This window comes from Pistacia vera, unplaced genomic scaffold (assembly GCF_008641045.1).
Source record: "Pistacia vera cultivar Batoury unplaced genomic scaffold, PisVer_v2 Contig124, whole genome shotgun sequence".
Lineage (NCBI taxonomy): Eukaryota > Viridiplantae > Streptophyta > Magnoliopsida > Sapindales > Anacardiaceae > Pistacia > Pistacia vera.
In genome coordinates, this window is record NW_022195293.1 from 490,001 (window position 1) to 504,813 (window position 14,813).

General features: G+C 37.7%; 1 non-coding gene across 1 annotated transcript; it reads right to left on the reverse strand.

Moving 5' to 3' along the window:
• Positions 1-13,965: 13,965 nt before the first annotated feature.
• Positions 13,966-14,072, reverse strand: LOC116118476. Its single transcript, XR_004126160.1, has one exon. It is a non-coding gene; the product is annotated as a small nucleolar RNA R71 (small nucleolar RNA).
• Positions 14,073-14,813: the final 741 nt, after the last annotated feature.

A 14,813-nucleotide genomic window follows, 5' to 3' on the forward strand; every position in this document is an offset into this window, starting at 1 on the left:
GAAGATGATCCCATATGCATCAGCAATTGGATCCATATGTATGTCATGCTATGTACTTGGATTGATGTCTTGGGCTTTGGCACTTGTTATAGATATCAATCGGATCCCGGTGGCATCACTAGATGGTGTCAAGAATATTCTAAGTACCTGAAGAGGACTAAGGATATGTTCTGGTTTATGGAGGGGAAAAAGAGCTCACTGTAGAGGATACAGTGATGCTAGTTTCCAAACGACAAAGATGATTATCGATCGCAATCAGGGTTGTATTTGTCTCAATGGCGGTGCCGTGAGCTGGAAGAGCTCAAGCAAGAACTATAGGGGACTCTACAATAGAGGTTGAGTATATTGCTTATCAGATGCGGCCAAGCAGGCACGTCTGGATTAAGAAGTTCATTACTGAACCTGGTATGGCTCCACGATTAGATCCTAACATCTATTGTGACCACATGGAGAATTGCTCAAGCCAGGGAACCACGGTCTCATCAGAAGTCCAAACACATACAGACGATTCCATCTCATAGAGAGATAGTTGAGAGGAAAGACATACAGATTGTAAAGTGCATACTGACGACAAATCTCGCAGATCCACTGACAAAGCCTCTGTCACAGCAGAAGCATGAAAGCACTTGAGATCATTTGGTATTAAATACATTAATGATTGGCTATAGTGCAAGTGGGGTTATTAGAGTAGATGCCTGAGCCAATCAATATTGTGAATTGACTTTCTGTAATAATGTTCATTATCATAAAAGGCATTTTTCTATATTGCGTAATCATATATAATATGTTTTTGATATTGTCCTTGAGTAGAACGTGAGGGTATCAAGTGTTTCAAATCTTGATAGTGAGACCCTATGAGCACATATGGTGGTCATTCTAGAAAGTCCGTAGCCCCAGTATTATTTGAAGTAGGGCACAGATAATACAGTAAGGCTATCAGTGTTGAACGACCCTATCGAGAGGCGTGACTGATCTCACTTGTCAAGGTTGTTGGTAACCACCTGGTGCAACACATGGGTACTTGTGTAAGCGAATTACCACAGCAAGTTCACTAGAGACCCACCGAGGATTCCATATGGATGGTAACCCCGTGTCTAGGAACAACTCTATACGAATGGGGGGCATGTGTCCTTAGACTTGGATCACCGAAGCGGGCCTTGTGCACGATTGGTACAGTGACACTAGCCTACACACATTCTATTCAGAGCTGTCAATATGGTGGTGGTGGTGGACCATCAAGGAGTGTTCAAGACTATGGTGGATGACAGAGGATTATCACTCCAGGTACAGGAGAAGTTATCTCAAGGCGCAATTTAGTATATGGCAATGACACAAAACTGTGGCCACAGTGGGATTGAGTTTGTTGCTTATCCGGATTATAATACAGGTCATTGGTCCAGAAAACAATACATAATATCGAGAGTAACGGGTTGACATTATTTCTATGCCTTCGTCTCGTCGAGTACAGTATGAGAAAGGATTCAATTGTACGGTAACCATATCGTGACAGGTAGCTACTTTGCGAATCCGAATCTATCGGGTGGCCAGATGCCTTGCTAGGGGCCATCTTGGTCTGTGTATTAGTGAGATGATTAATTGGTGTTAATTGCGATACTTACACGCGGTGTATGATGAGGAGCCTATGGGTCACACACATAGAAGATTTAAGAGCCAGGAAGAAAGAAGGGCGTTTTCGTCTTTTGGGCGAAAGGTATTTTGGTAATTTTTCAATGCAATTAATTTGCTGAGGTCGTAGCCTTTTTAATTTTTAGAAAAATTAAATAAGTTAATTAGTTTAAATATGTGTTTGCATATATTAAATAATTATCATTATTGTAAATGTTAATTTATATTAATATAATTGAAGATAATATGAATCAAAATAATTCTAATTGGAAGTGTTTGGAAACATGGGGTGTTTGGGTTGGAGCCCAAGCCTATTCCATAAGGAATAGGGCAACTAAATATGACTATAAAAGAAAAAGGTGTGTGTGATTTTTAATTATGATTCATTTTTGATTTAGGAAAAAAAAAAAAAAAAACACAACCCCAAAAACACTCTCTCCCACGCCACTTGCTTATTTGCTTTGAAATCAAATTCTTGATTTTTCTTCTTTGTTCTTAAGGCTAAAGAGGATCTAGCAAATCCCTCTTATTCCTTGCGATTGTTGTGGGACTTCATCGGTTCGATCCTACACTTGGGTCGGTAGCAAAACACGTTTAGAGATAAAAATGGAGGAGCCTCAATGTGGGTATGGTTCTTAAACCTTGAATGATTTTTCTGCGAGTTGATATTTTTGTATAAAACTGTGATTTTGTACCCGGATCTGGTTCTAAGGAACGACCATGTAGTTTATGTTATTGTTTTCCGCTACGTACTGGGTCGTTCACTAACAAACAAGAACATGCATGTGTCACTTTCACATTAACACAGACACTTGGAAAAGTCATTTTTGCTTATAAATTCGCATGCAAGGAACTTTTAGCTCTGATACCATTTGTAGAAACAACAACATGCATGAAGAGGGTGGAAATGAAGATTTAAAGCATGAAGGTTGGATTAAAAAAATTTTCAAAAAGCTTGGAAAAGAACATGTACCTACTCCTTTGTTTGGATTGATGAAGATGAGCTCAAAATGATGAGACCCCCACTTTAACACCACTTGAGAGAGCTAGAAGTGGCCTTGGCTTAGAGAGAGAGATTTTAGTTTGCTTTTGAGTGAACAAAGTGAATAATTAACTAAAATGCAACCATTTGCATTTATATTACTTGGGCAATTTTGTATTATTTGTTTTCAATTCCAACCCAATAAAATCTTATTTTAAAAGGTGCCCACGAAATTATTAGTTTACCCTTTGAATAATCAATATTATTCAAGGGCCCATGTAAAATAACTAGTTTACATTAACAACATAAATTTCCCTTTTGACCCTTTAACTATTAAAATGTTATTTTGCATCTCATTAATCTAACACTTAAGATATAATATTAATATGATTAATTATTGCTTGACCATTTTAACCCTTAAAATGTCACAAACAATTTTCTATGTAACTATTACCATAGAAAACCTCATTACTCTCGGAAGGTGCTAGCCCTCTTCGAATAATCATTTCTCTCTCTCATCCTTCTCTAAATTCTCAAGGTACTGGTGTGACCATGTAGGTCCACTGTGGATTAGCCGTGAGCCGATTCTGGATGAATCTAAAACTGTCGGAGGCCCAACGACTATGGTAAACATCTAGCAATGTGCCATAGTCCCTAAACCACGATGAAGAAATACTTCATCGAACCATTTTAGATCATACGTACCATGCAGGTAAAGTCCCTCATTGAAATATCCTGATCGAGCACGGATTCATGGAACGTCAAAACCTAAACTCGATTTCTACACGAAACGTCGATCAATATGTCCGAACTCGTCATCACAAACTTGCTTTTGTATGACTAATAATAACTCTGGCCAGAGATTATGATTCGACATTTATCGAAGTTCGTCTAGGAACTCGAATCCAGATGGAGTAGCGGACTCCGACCAAAATCATCGTTTAGGCCTACAAAGACAAATTAATAGAATTAGGTAGCAATTATGGCCCAAATTGTATGAAAAGTGTCCTAAATCCTATCAAAATTCAATGCAAAATCATAATGTAAAATATGCTTATCAGAGTACTTGAAGGAATGTGGGATAGTATCACAACTCACCCCTCCTTATACACCCAACACAATGGAGTGTCAAAAAGGAGGAACAGGACCTTACTTGACATGGTTAGGTCCATGATGAGTTTTAGTGATTTACCTACATTGTTCAGGGGTTATGCCCTAGAGACTGCAACTCACGTTTTGAACCGTGTGCCATCAAAGTCTAGGATAAGACTCCATATGAGCTATGGAGTGAGCGAAAGCCCAACTTGTCTTATCTAAGGATTTGGGGTTGCAAAGCTTATGTTAAGAAATTGACTTCGAACAAGCTGGGCCCAAAATCCTATAAATGTATATTTGTGGGGTATCCAAAGGAGACCAAAAGATACTATTTCTATCACCCAGAAGAGCGCAAAATTTTTGTTGCTCGATCTGGTGTCTTCCTAGAACAGGAATATTTTCTAAGAAGTACTAGTGGGAGAAAAGTAGAGCTCAATAAAGTTCTAGAACCATAAGATATATTAGACAAAGGACGGAATGATGTGCCACAGGAAGTGGTTGAACATCATGAGGAGGTTATTCCATAACTTGTGAAACAAAGTGAACCACCTCAGGTAGCATAGGAGCTACATGGATCTAGGAGAGTACGCCATGAACCCGAGAGATATGGTCATCTCGTGACTCAACATGGTGACGTACTAGTCTACTAAGACGATGAACCTAGAACCTACGAAGACGCTATATCGGATCCAGATTCTGTTAAATGAGTTGAAGCCATGAAATCTGAGATGGACTCCATGTACCAGAACCAAGTGTGGTCTCTGGTGGAACCACCTGAAGAGGTAAAACCCATAGGTTGTAAATGGGTCTTCAAGAAGAAGACTGACTGATGCGTGTTTACTACAACATGCAAAAATAGCAAGTACACTGGTCGCACAAAGCAATAAAGTGATAATTAGAGTATCGTTCCCACGAGGATAGTGTTACTAAGTATCGATTTCCCTAGTTTAAGTCCTAATTAAAGCAACAATAAATTGGATTGATGGAAAATTAACAACTAAATACAAATTAACAAAATATAAATGAATGATAATGAAATTAAAGCAAAACCCAACAACTTAACTAATTAAACAATGCTAAAAAATGCTAGGGTGTTGATTTCACCTAGATACGCTAACCCAAATCATAGAATCTACTACCAAGATCTAATTCCTGATTGAAAATCAAATTCCCTAAGTTGTAAAACATACCTTCTCAGGCTACATTTCCTACTTATCCCTATTAAGCTCCGCACCAACAAATTGAAGATTAATAGTTCAAAGCTTTTAAGCTTTATGGAATTCTATCTAGATTTCATAGATCGCTAAACCTACTCTAGCGTTGCTTAATCTACGGTATTTATCACAGAGGCACAATCACAAATCACCTCTCAGTCTCATGTGAACAACACACATTTGAATGGTGTGAAGCATCCAAAGTCATAAGCAAAGAGATAAACACTCAATCATGAAATTAAAACTCAAAGTAAATAATCATATAAATTTGAATATTGTATCAGGTTACATCAAACCCTAGCTAAACAACTCAGTTCATACTCAAAAACGAAATAAATAACAAAAACAAACTGAATCAAGATTCATCATTGAAAAACAAGCAAAGATGGAGAAATCTTCCTAATTTGAAGCCTAAATCTTCTCTAATTTGAAGCCTAAATCTTCAAAATCTTCTTTCCATGAGCTGCCTCCCAAATGATGAACCAAGACCCTTTTCTCCTTTTTGCTCTAATTATACCTCTCTCACTTAAGGATCAAGCCCTAACACGCAAAACGCGCTGTTTTATTTTACAAACTGAGCAGGTTTTGCCACGGTGAAGCCTTCGGGCCAAATTTTAGCATGATAGATTCTAATTGGACAAGTGTTAAACATATGAATTGTAGCCCTTTCAATTTATTTCTGGTAGTTCAAGAATCAGCACAATCCGACTCTAAAGCGCAAGTTATGGCAGAAATACTGAAGCCGTCCAAAGACGTTTTCTTCAGTTCCCAGCGTACTTTTCACGACTTCAAGCAGTTTTCACCCTTGTCCAGTCATAATTAGGAAAAACCCAAAACATGAAAGTTTTAGCCTTCTTCTAAGCTTTCCAAAGCTTTTAAATTCAGGTCATTCCGAGTTTCTAAGCTCAAGTTACACAATTTACGCTAAAACTGTCATTTATGCTCAAAATCATCGTTTAAGTTGCAAAGACAAATTAATAGAATTAGGTAGCAATTATGGCCCAAATTGTATTGAAAGTATCTAAACCTACAAAATTCAATGCAAAATCATAGTGTAAAATTGATTATCTGACATGGATGGCAACTTGCATACTTATAAAGCACAACTGGTTGCCAAAGGTTTCAAACAAATTCATGGCATTGACTATGAAGAACCTTTTCGCTGGTTGCCATGATTAAATCCATCCGAGTAGCTTGCGATTGCTGCATATCATGACTATGAGATTTGGCAAGGATGTCAGAACTGCTTTCCTGAACGGAAACCTTGAGGAGGATGTGTATTGACACAACCAGTGGTTTCGTTCGATAGTCAAGCTAATAAGGTAGCAAGTTGCAAGGATCCATTTATGGATCAAGTAAGCGTCAAGGAGCTGGAACATCGTTTTGATGAAGCCGTAAAAGAATTCAGTTTTATTAAGAACGAGATGAGCCCTATGTTTACAAGAAAGTGGTGGGGAGCGCAGTAGCATTCCTAGTGTTGTATGTCGATGACATACTTTTAATTGGGAATGATACCGAACTTACAGTCGGTAAAGACTGGTTATCCAAGTGCTTCTCCATGAAGGACTTAGGGGAAGCAGCTTACATCCTTGGAATAAAGATCTATTGTGATAGATCGCGTAGGTTGCTTGGCCTAAGTCAGAGTGCATAATTGACAAAGTATTGAAGAGATTCAGTATAGAAGAATCCAAGAAGGGATTTCTTCGATGTCACATGGGTTTATCTATCTAAGGAATTGTGTCCTAGAACACAAGATGAGAATATAGGATGAAGATGATCCCATATGCATCAGCAATTGGATCCATCATGTATGTCATGCTATGTACTTGGATGAGTCTTGTGTGCTTTGAGCACTTGTAATAGATATCAATCGGATCAGGTGAGCATCACTAGATGGCTGTCAAGATATTCTTAAGTACCTGAAGAGGACTAAGGATATGTTCTTGGTTTATGGAGGGGAAATGAGCTCACTGTAAGAGGATACAGTGATGCTAGTTCCAAACTGACAAAGATGATTATCGATCGCAATCAGGGTTTGTATTTTGTCTCAATGGCGGTGCAGTGAGCTGGAAGAGCTCAAGCAAAGCACAAGGGGACTCTACAATAGAGGTTGAGTATATGCATTATCAGATGCGGCCAAGCAGGCAGTCTGGATTAAGAAGTTCATTATGAACCGGTATGGCTCCTACGATTATTGATCCTATAAACATCTATTGTGACAACAATGGAGCAATTGCTCAAGCCAGGGAACCACGGTCTCATCAGAAGTCCAAAACATACTCAGACGATCCATCTCATCAGAGAGATATTGAGAGGAAAGACATAACAGATTAGAAAGTGCATACTGACGACAATCTGCCGATCCACTGACAAAGCCTCTGTCACAGCAGAAGCATGAAAGGCACTTGAGATCATTTGGTATTAAATACATTAAGATTGGCTATAGTGCAAGTGGGAGATTATTAGAGTAGATGCCCTAGAGCCAATCAATTATGTAGAATTGACTTTCTGTAATAATGTCATTAATCAATAAAAGGCAATTATTCTATATTGCGTAAATCTTACTATTGCAATATGTTTTGATATAGTCCTTAGAATGGTAGAACCGTGACGAGGGTATCAAGTGTTTCAAATCTTGATAGTGAGAACCCTATGAGCACATATGGTGGTCATTCTAGAAACGTCGTAGCCCCAGTATTATTCTGAAGTAAGGCACAGATAATACCGTAAGGCTATCATGTGTAACGACCCTTCGAGAGGCAGTGACTGATCTCACTTGTCCAGGTTGTTTGGTAACAACCTGGTGCACACATGGGTACTTGGTGTAAGCGAATATACCCAGCAAGTTCACTAGACTGACCCACCAGAGGATTCCATATGGATGGTAACCCCAGTGTCTATGGAACAAATCTCTAACGAATGGTGGGGCATGTGATCCTAGACTTGAGATCACCGAAGCGCCTTGTGCACGATTGGTACAGTTTGACACTAGCCTAACACACTTCTATTCAGAGCTGTCAATATGGTGGTGGTTGGCTACATCAAGGAGTGTATCAAGACTATGGTGGATTGAAGGGATTACAATCCTAGGTACAGGAGAAGTTATCTCAAGGCGCAATTTAGTATATGGCATGACACTAAAACTGTGGCCACAGTGGGATTGAGTTGTTGCTTTATCGGTTTATACAGGTCATTGGTCCAGAAAAATGAATACATAATATCGAGAGTAACGGAGGTTGACATTATTTCTATGCCTGTCTCGTCGAGTACAGTATGATGAAAGGATTCAATTGTACGGTAACCATTATCGTTGACAGGTAGCTACTTTGCTGAATCCGAATCTATCGGGTGGCCATGATGCTTGCTAGGGGCCAATCTTGGTCGTGATAGTGAGAGATTAATTGGTGTAATTGCGATACTATACACTGCCGGTATGATGAGGAGCTATGGGTCACACACATAGAAGATAATTTAAGAGCCAGGAAGAAGAAGGGCGTTTGTCTTTTGGGCGAAAGGGATTTTGGTAATTTTACAATGCAATTAAATTTGCTGAGGTCGTAGCCTTTTTAATTTTTAGAAAAATTAAATAAGTGAAATTACGTTTAAATATGTGTTTGCATATATTTAAATAAAATTCATATGTTAAATGTTAATATATATATTAATTGATTTTAATTGAAGATAATGATGAATCAAATAAATTTCTAATTGGAAGTGTTTGGAACATGGGTGTTTGGGTTGGAGCCCAAGCCTATTCCTAAGGGAATAGGGCAACTAAAATATGACTATAAAAGAAAAAGGGTGTGTGTGTTTTAATTAATGATTCATTCTTTGATTTAGGAAAAAAAAAAAAAAAAAAAACACAACCCCAAACACTCTCTCCCACGCCACATTGCTTATTTTTTGAAATCAAATTCTTGATTTTTTCTCTTTGTTCTTAAGGCTAAAGAGGATCTAGCAAATCCCTCTTTATTTCCTTGCGATTGTCTTCGTGTGGACTTCATCGGTTGATCTACACTTGGGTCGGTAGCAAAACACGTTTAGAGATAAAATTGGAGGAGCCTCAATGTGGGTTGGTTCTTAACCTGAACTGATTTTTCTGCAGATTTGATATTTTTGTATAAACTGTGATTTTGTACCCGGATCTTGGTTCTAAGGAACGATCCATTGAGTTATGTTATTGTTTTCGCTACGTAACTGGGTCGTTCACTAACAAACAAGAACATGATGTCACTTTCATACATGTTAAACAAAGAACACTTGGAAAAGTCATTTTTGCTTATAAATTCGACATGCAAGGACTTTTAGCTCTGATACCATTTGTAAGAAACAACAACATGCATGAAGGTGGTGGAAATGAAGATTAAAGCATGAAAGGTTGGATTAAAAAAATTTTCAAACAAGCTTGGAAAAGAACATTGTACCTACCTTGCTTTGGATTGATGAAGATAAGGGCAAAATGATGAGACCTCCACACTTTAACACCACCTTGAGAGAGCTAGAAGTGGCTTGGCTTAGAGAGAGAGATTTTAGTTTGCTTTTGAGTGAACAAAGTGAATAATAACTAAAGCAACCATTTGCATTTATATATACTTGGGCAATTTTGTAATTATTTGTTTTTCAATTCCAACCAATAAAATCTTATTTTAAAAGGTGGCCACGAAATTATTAGTTTACCCTTTGAATAATCAATATTATTCAAGGGCCCATGTAAAATAACTAGTTTCATTAACAACCATAAATTTCCTTTTGACCCTTTAACTATTAAATGTTATTTTTGTTCATCTCATTAATCTTAACACTTTAAGATATAATAATAAATGATTAATTATTGCTTGACCATTTTAACCCTTAAAATGTCACAAACAATTTTCTATGTAACTATACCATAGAAAACCCGATTACTCTCGGAAGGTGCTAGCCCTCTTCGAATAATCATTCCTTCTCTATCTTCTCTAACTTTCAAGGCTACTGGTGTGACATGTAGGTCACTGTGGATTAGCCGTGAGCCGATTCTGGATGAATCTAAAAACCTGTCCGGAGGCCCAACGACTATGGTAACAATCTAGCAATGTGCCATGTCCCTAAACCACGATGAAGAATACTTCATCGAACCCATTTTAGATCATACGTACCATCAGGGAAAGTCCCTCCATTGAAAATCCTGATCGAGCACGGATTCATGGAACGTCAAAATCCTAAACTCGATCTTTTACCGAATCGTCGATCATATGTCCAGAACTCGTCATCACAAACTTGCTTTTGTATGACTAATAATAGACTCTGGCCAGAGATTATGATTTCCGACATTTATCGACGTTGTCTAGGAACTCGAATCCAGATGGAGTCAGCGGTACTCCCGATCCTATATTTCTGAGTCAATGGATCCCCTCTTGACCATCTGTCATTCCGCATATGAACAACGCATGACCAAATAGGCTTATTATACGAAACATGGTTAGTCTCATATTCATACACCGTATGAAAAAACCATCGTATCGGATCCAACTACAATGTCCGGGTCAAAGGACTACATCGTGCACTGATATAACCAAACGATAATCATTGACTACATGCTTTTCCAAGTGATTTGTCATTATTCCGTCACGTCCGAAAAATAGTCACCAACGCTAATCCATACCAATGCCTAGTGACATGACTATCATCGTCATCCATACTTATATCAACTCATGATATCTCTCGGAAGCATCCGATATGCCACTGTGCAATATAGTTGCCCAAATATATTGCTTCCGTAGGGAACCCTTTCTATAATTCATTTACCGATTAAATGAATCATCTGGACAATTCATATACATACTTTATTTTAAATGCATGACTGAATAAAGGAAGCAATTATATATATGAGATGAAGAACTCTTTCTTCATATTATGATATAAGAACAAGACAAAATACTCTAAAACCGACAACACAGATGGTTTCTAGGGCATACACTAATATACACTAACACCCCCATTCCAGATTTGAAGCCTTTCTAGTACCTCAAATACGGTTCCTTGGAGATGGAGGAACGTTACGGTGATCATCTAAGTAAACTCAGTGCATTGCAAGAAGAAAAGCTGAGTCGAGCCAACGACAATAAACAAAGGTGCTGCTTGGGAGGCAACCCAAGGGGAGTTTGTTTTCTATTCTCACATTTTAAATTTTGGTTATTTTTGCCTTCTTGCATTTATCTTACATTGGGGACAATGTCAGTTTTAAGTGTGGGGGAGGGGATTTAGGTTGTATTTAATTTTTAAAAAAAAAAAATAGTTTATGTTTTAGGAAGGTTTATGCTTTAAGTCATGTCTTTGATGTTTAGTGATGCATGAATAGTAACTTGACTTTGTTATTGAGTATATTCCTTGACTAGGTGTTAGCAATATTTCATAAAATAGAGTTAATCAGATTTGAATCTTTGTAGTTTGAACAATATGTCTTGATAGTTGTGTGAACTTGGTGACAAAGCATGATTGAGGAGTGTAAACAACCTAAAGAGAAAAAAAAAAAAAAAAATGTTTCTCTTAAGCTAGTCCTAAATTGGGTTTAAGCAAAAAGGGAAAAAAAAAAAAAAAAAAAGGTATGTGATGGGTCGAGATGGAGCTAAAACGCATCTCATAAACACAACCATGAAATGAGATGGAGCATAAAATGCACTCATTCTTTTTCAAAAAGAAAAAAAAATACCCCTAGTTTGCTACCCAGTTTGTAGTAGTAGAGAAAACAGTTGAGGAAAAAGTTGGGAGTGAGTTGTACATGAATTGGCTATGATTAGTTCTTGTTTGCATTGACTAATTGAAGTAATTGTGGAAAATGATGAAGAGAGATGAATGTCATTAACTCTACTTTATTTTATTTGTTGCTTCCTAAGTTAGGTATGAATATGCATGGATTAAATATGTTGCTTATGCATCATGATGGTGTCTTGATATGACTTGAGTGTAGTGTTTGTTTGAATTAGTTTGCCGATGACGTGCAAAAGCTAAGTGTGGGGAATTTGATGAGAATGCAAAAGTCATATTTACCCCCTTCAAGTCTAGTCTTTATACTTATTTTTTGCCTAAATGTCTCATTATTATTCTATTTTGATTTAGGATGCAAATGGAGGCGTTAAATCCAAAACGGAACTAGTTAGGTGAATCAGACAGTTTTGACATTGCTTCGTAATCTAGACATAACTCTCTAATCGAGATCCGATTGAGATGATTAAAAATTCTACGGAACCATAAGAAAGAGATCTATAACTTTCATGTTTTGAGTTTGGAGAGATACTCACGGCATCAAGGTTGTAACGGGCTGAGAATGACGCACTTGCACTGTTGACGTTCTGGAACATTCTACCCTATCATGCAAGTCATTAGGCAGTTTATTATTAGAAGTTTTGAAGACCTGTTGCACGCAAGTTACAGCTGGAAAACACCAGTTTCCTATTTTACATTAGGACTTTATTTTATTTTCAATTAATTAGATTAGGATAAATGTTATTTTAGGAATTAGATATTTTAGGAGATTGAGTAGAATTCAAAGACTGAATTGGATATTTTAAAAAGGGGAGAGAATCATTGGGAGAGAACACACAGCCTCTCTTCCTCTCTTCTGTAATTTTCTCTTTTGAGTTTTAATGATGGCCATGAGCGGCTAAAACTTTATAACTGTGTCGAAGGAAACGGAGGCCTCTGAATTAATAAAACTGTGAGATCGAATCTGTTTTTAGTGTTCAATATATGTTTTGAGTATGGATGTTTTCTATGCCTATTTCCTGATTGTTTCATTTAATTACTAGGAGGCCTACTAGTTTATTATTTGTTGCAATCTATCGCTAAATTAGATATCAAATCCGTAATGTTTAACCCCTCTAATTGTGAGAACTAAGAGTTAAGAATTTGTTGTGTCAGGAATTGTTAAATCTTAAGAAGAACATTCAACTAAATTAAATACAACCGCTTGTGTTTGTGTTGTTCAGCTTCATCGATTTCTCTAGCCCTTAAGGCTGCTATTAGATTAAACCTTTAGCGCTTGTCTAGGGTTGTTTAGTAGTAAGATTAATTAGATCGCTTGTTTCCTAATTAATTACAACTAAGGAGAGATAGGAAAATAGTTCCAACGGTGAATACTCAAAGTAACAATTGATATATACTTGCATCGATGATCAGTTGTAAAATTCCGATGGTGGATGTTGACTTAGACCAAGGTTTGTTATTTTGATTGATTTTGATAATTTGATTTGAATTGTTTTTCCTGAAATTGTTTCCGTTTTACTCAAACCCCCCCTAGCCTTGTTCACGTAACATAAAACTCGGCTAGACACTCTCTGTGGGAACGATCCTTACTCACATTACTACATGTGTTTTTAGGTTTTAATTTTGGTTGCTTGCGATAGCACACCACACGTTGTAGTAACAACGCATCAAGTTTTTGGCACCATTGCTGGGGATTGATTTTTTTTGTTAACATTGAAATTTTCTTGAGTTAGCTAGATTGGAGTTTTATTTTGTTGTAATTGTTTATTAGTTAATTTTTGTTGTTCTTTTCTGTTAGCTAGTGATCTCACATTTGCTCTTGTTCTGTGTAGTTTATATGAAGAGTGAGACGTCAGCCAGTGGTTCATGTAGATCCAGAGATTGAAAGAACCGCAAGAAGACTTAACAGAGAGAGAAGAGAACGAGAGGCCATAGCTATTGAGATGGCAGAAAATAGAACACTAAGGGAATTCTCAGTTCCCACGGTGGATGGCAATGGATCAAGTATTACTAGACCGGCAGTACAAGCCAACACTTTCAAAATAAAGCCGGCAATCATCCAAATGATCCAACAGTTGGTACAATTTAAGGGAGATTTGAAGGAAGATCCAAATCTGCACATTGCAAATTTTTTGGAGATTTGTGATACTTTCAAGTCAAAGGAGTGTCAGATGACGCCATCAGATTGAGATTGTTCCCTTTCTCATTAAGGGATGGTTAATGGCACTACGACCAGGGACGATCCTGACCTGGAATGAATTAGCACAGAAGTTCCTGACCAAATTCTTTCCTCTAGCAAAATCTACGAAGATGAGAAATGATATCACATCTTTTCTACAGGAAGAGTCTGAATCATTATATGAGGGCTGGGAAAGATACAAGGAACTACTGAGGAGGTGTCCACACCATGGGTTGCCATTTTGGATGCAAGTCCAAGCATTTTACAATGGATTGATGGTTAATGTGCAAACTATGGCGGATGCCGCATCAGGAGGAGCATTGCGAAATAAGACACCTGAAGAAGCTCATGAGTTGCTTAAGGTTTTGGCAAGTAACAACTATCAAAGACCGAATGAGAGGATGCAGTCGAAGAAATCTATGGGTCTTCATGAAGTTGATGCATACACGGCCATTTCAGCCCAACTTACAGCACTTCAGAAGCAGCTGAAAAGTATGCAGGTAAACTCTATTCAAGCTCCTCAACTAACTTGTGAATTTTGTGCAGGTGGTCCTGTGAGCAGTGAATGCCAAGTGGGGAACACATTTGCTTCAGCGTCTTCATCATCAGAACAGGTTAACTACTTAGTAGGAAATCAGAGGCAACCGAACAATCCGTACTCCAACACATACAATCCTGGTTAGAGGAATCATCTGAACCTATCTTGGGGCAATTAGAATCAACAGAACAATCAATGGAACCAAAGAACGATGCCAAACAACCAAGCAGGGGTGAACAATCAACCGGGAGAGCAAAGATTGACAAAACTAGAGGATATGTTTAGAAAGTTTATGCAAGAGACTATAGGTTTCATGAATCAGACAAGGACAAATTTTAGAAACCAAAGGGCGTCCATTCGGAACTTAGAGGTACAGGTGGGTCAATTGGCCTATAAGCTCAATGAGAGACCACAGGGTTCCCTACCAAGTAACACAGT